The sequence below is a fragment of the Triticum aestivum genome, chromosome 7B (genome assembly GCF_018294505.1).
Source record: "Triticum aestivum cultivar Chinese Spring chromosome 7B, IWGSC CS RefSeq v2.1, whole genome shotgun sequence".
NCBI classification, from domain to species: domain Eukaryota; kingdom Viridiplantae; phylum Streptophyta; class Magnoliopsida; order Poales; family Poaceae; genus Triticum; species Triticum aestivum.
Genome location: NC_057813.1, coordinates 153,001,116 through 153,006,074, shown reverse-complemented (window position 1 = coordinate 153,006,074; position 4,959 = coordinate 153,001,116).

The window sequence follows — 4,959 nt, the reverse complement described above, 5'->3', positions numbered from 1 at the left end:
GGAACAACCAAATTGAGACTTATAAAATGGGAAAACTAAAATTTTGAGATAAACCCTATAAACCGGAAAGGAGGGAGTAAAAGGATAATCCCTCCATACCAGTGCATTGCCTGATATATTAACTCAAGTACTAGGCACGAACAAACAGGCTCAATTCTGTGCTCATCCTGGTGTAGTAGTAGTAGTACTAGGCAATGCAGTTGACGGGTGACCTTGACGAGCGGCGACCAAGGGAATTGAACCGTGCTCGGCACGGTAGGTAACATTGTCTAGTTACTAAAGCATCCCTCCGTTGTTCATCGGTAGTCATTATGGACCGGGGACATGAGGGGAATTTCCTAGGGCTGAAATTCTGGCCGCCAGATATTTCGACTTGAAACACTGAGGCTCGATTGGTTGGGGTTGCCTAATGTGCGTACCACGCACGCCACCGAAGGACACGAGCCCGTTTTTTAGGATCAACACGAGCCAAGGTCTGGCTGGTACGCCGTTGGGTCCTACCATTTGAGAATACGAAAGGAACCTTTTAAATTGCCGAACGAATCTATGTGTATTACAATACCCGTATTTTCCTTGCAAATACTAATCTCAACGTGGTAATTGATTTATGACGAGTTGTTGAATTAGAGTGAATTTGTGATATAGTGATCTCAACGTGGATTTCACATTTCATGGTATCCCTAGTAAGTTTTCCAATGCAAATTCAAATTTAAAAGATGAACAATATGGAGGTGAGAAAACTTTGTATGTATCAAGCATATGACCACACACACACACACACGAATACAACAACAATCCAATAATTATAGTGCATCTTTTTTCCAACCCATGCATGTATGACACGAGTTCAAAAATACTCCTTCTATTCCTAAATATTAGTCTTTTAGAGAGTTCAACAAGTGACTACATACGGAGCAAAATGAGTGAATATAGACTCTAAAATATGTCTATATACATCCGTATGTGCCAGTCCATTTGAAGCCTCTAAAAAGACTAATATTTAGGAACGAAGGGAGTAAAATGTAAGACATCCATGGTCCTCAGTTCAATATTTAAAATGAACATGAAATTGAAACATGAATATTAAGTCTAGTACTACAGTACATGCAAATGTTGTGTTTAGGCGGAGCTATGATTGTCGGGGGTCAACCCCTCGACCTTAGATAAAATTGTGGAGCTCTGTTTAGGGTTGTTTAGATTATATTTATCCCCACCCTTCCAACCACCAATTGGTTGTGCACCCCCACCCCTCCTCCCCGGGAGAATATCGTGTGCCCCCATACCTTACATGCTATATGACGATACGAGTTGCTTGGAGCTTGTAGATTTGAGATATAGCAGCTCACATGATGTGTCTTAATTTTTTTTGCAGGAAACCTTGATGAGTTTGAGAATTGCACACAATTTGTACAAAAACTACTTAGATGCCCTTTGGTCCCATATCCAACGACCTCGAAGCTCGTATCACCATAGCATCTAAGATGAAGGAGGACATCATATTCTCTTGTATGTAAGAATATCATGTGCTACCACACCTTAGATGCTTTGGTGATACAAGCTCTTCGGAGGCGTTGGATTTGTGACGCAACACCTCCTTGGTGGTTCGAATGTTTTTTTTTGCAGAAAAGCCCCCAAAAGAGTTCGGCCACTACTTACAAGCACAAAGGCTGCTCAGATGCCATTGAATCTCAGATCAAACGACCTCCAAGCTCGTATCACCGTAGCATCCAAGCTGCGATAGCACCTTATGTTTTCTCGCACGGGAGAGTATGAGGTGTTCCCGCACTGTAGATTCTATGGTGATACGAGTTCACTGAGATCTAACGGCCCACAGTAGGAGGTTTGAATGTTTTCGCAATATACGGCTGATAGAGTTTGGGAAATGCGCAGAAAGTACAAGTACTATGCATGTGCCATCTAATCACTGATCATACGACCTAGATGCTCATATCACCGTAGCGGGTAATTAAGCTACGGGGAGCACCTAATATGAGCACCGGGGAGTCGTTGGATCGAAGATGCAGCGGCACACACGAGGCCTGAATGTTTATTTGCAAAAAAAAACTTTGGAGAGTTTGGAAATTGCGCATAATTACAAAGACTACTCCCAAGCCATTGGATCTCACTTCCAACGGTGTAAAAACTCATATCACCATAGTATCTAAGCTGCGGGGTGGACGTGATATTCTATGCTGCTGTCATTTTTGTTCGTAAACTTGCAAAATACGTGTAACTCGTGCCGTTACTTGTCTAACCGCGCAAACTGTTGGTTCAAAAGAACCATCCTACACTGGAATATCGGAACAACACACGGGGGTCCCACTTGTCATTAATCAAGTTTGGACCTAAAACTAACAAATCTGAAAGACGAGATTCGAACTGGCAACCTGGACTACAAAGCGTAAGTCGATAGCCTGAAAAACAAACGGTTGTTGGCTTTGTCCCATAACTTGATTTTATACAGTACTTGCATTGAGTACAGTAGAGGGAGTGCCTCGTCAACACGTGCATGATCGTTGTCTCACTTACGGGTGGGTCCCAGGTCTGCGATCTCAATCTCTCTTCTCTCCATCGTCTAACCTTTGCACCGGCACACACGAAGAGCGGCGCTAGCTTGCCGTGGTGTTATTACAACTAAAAAAATCTTGGAAAATAGAAGAATCGCCTAGAACAAGAGACGTTGTGGCTGGTCGAGATGGAGCTAACCGTGCCACATTTGCATGATGAAGCTGTGTGGCTAGTGGGGTGTTTTCGACCGACTGGCTAGGTCTCGAGGTCGAACCATAGGTACTACGTCTGATACAGTATATTTTTACACGCACATTTTTCCTCCGTGGTGAGACGTGGCACACCCTACCGCGCGGTTTCGGGGTCCTCCTGGGTGGTGCACGCATATAGTCTTCCTGACGTGGGACGCCCTACCGCGCGTTTTCTGGGTCCTCCTCGGTCGTAGCGCCGAAGCAAGTAAATGAGTCGTCAAATTACGAAAGACCACCTTTCCCACCGAGTACATCAGTGAAGCACGGTGGCTAGCTAGTTGGGCTAGTTCGACAGATTAGCTAGGCCGCCGCCACATTTGTTTTCACCCCTTTTTTTATCTACTTGCCAGCAGGTAAATTTAAATATCCACCGCGGTGTTACTCTGGTATTTGGGTGCGGCAGGATTTTTAATTTTTTGATTAACTGGAGCAGGCGCGGCAGGATTTTTAATTTTTTGGTTGACGGGAGCAGGCGTGGTAGCAATTAGTCACGATGACTCCGCCTGTAAAAACCCACTGCTCCGTGATGTGAGAAGTCATCGACTGGTGTTTTACCGTGGTGAAAACCAAAAGATTCCCCGCTCCTCGGCTGGCTCCCTCTGCCTTCCCGTAGATTGCATTGCCTCTCAGCCGTTTTGCCCCCTTTGCTTCCTCTCCCCATTGCTTCTACCTGGTGCCATGGCGGCGCAGCAGATCATGGAGTCCGAGGTGAGGCGCCTGACACAGGAGCTCCATGCCAAGGATGCGGAGCTCAGGGCCAAGGACGTGGAGCTCCGTGAGCTCAAGGAGGAGAGGAGTGCCATGCTCCTCCGTTATGTGCGGGAGTTCACGGAGCTTCAAAAGCGGCAGGCGTCCACCACAAAGATGCTCGAGGCGTCGGCGGCGTTGCTGCAGAAAGCTGGAGATACGATAGGCCGTCAGGGGAGCCGGCTGGAGCGCGAGCGGGCCGATCGTGACGAGGTCCAGGATCGCCTCAGCCACTTGGTGAACCAAGTTGCCACGCACGTGTTGCGGCTGCGCGATGCCTACCGTCGTGCCAGCGCAACGATGCCGGCCGTCGGGCTAAACCCGTTCGACAACCCGGTCGACTTCAACGAGTTGCGGCTTCCTGACCTGGTCTCCTTCTTCACCTATATCTCCGAGGAACTGAGCCGTCTCTGCGCGATGGTGGGGGCTGAGCTAGACAAGGAGGGGTTGCATGCTGCCGTTGCCGTTGCCGGGCGAATCCTTTCAGGGCTCCGTCACCGGAATCCATTTGTGCCATTGGACGCCGTCTTTGACGAGCTGGCTCCCATCGACCGGGAGCGGGCTCTGCGGGCGGTTGCACCCTACATCACCAACGTCGTGCGCCTCGAGAAGCAGAGGGACTTCGGTGGTGTTTATGCGCCCTTTGCATGGGCATGTCCATGTCTCGGTGCAACATGACTGTTGGATCAAACTCAGACGGTGCAGATCAATCACTGTAGCACAAAGCGTGTGGGTGTGTTTGGTTGCATTCTCATCTCAATATAGTTGTTTCCTCTTTGTGTATTTTTGTCAACCTACTAGTGTGGACTCATGCACCCTTCATGCACTCTGCCAAACACTCAAAAGTGGGTCGAGAAGGGAACTTTTGCTCCCATCCCGTGCACCCTTCATACACCCTGTCTAACACTATAGGATGTGCTTCATATGGTTCATGTTTAGTGGAGTACTGTAGCATACTCTCCGTGCGCTGTGGACCTAGTTCTGTTAACATTGATCTCACCGTTCATTCACGACCGGACAGTCGAAAAAGCGGTACTATGTTACATATAGGAGTAGTTGACATGCACACAACATCATTTGTTATCGTCATATCTTACTACACTAGCAACAAGATTGTGTAGTACTTACGTATGAACCACTGCACATGCCTAGTAGTAGGAGCACTGTGTATGTTCAAGTGGCTGCCGTGTTTCGCACTCCTCCGTCGTAAGAGTGGAAACGCTTGCTGTAATCATTTTTTTCTTCAGAATGAAAAACATTGGACACGCTCTACCGTGCGGATCCTCCTCTAGCCATGCACTAAATTACTCACTTTCGCCGACGTGTGGGACAGCCAGCACCTGGGTCCACCAGCCATGCACTAAATTACTCTATAGTAGAGTGATGGTAGACTACCCCGATCGAACCGCCGCAGTAATGCCCAATGAGCCGTCAAATCACAAAACCCCCTCCT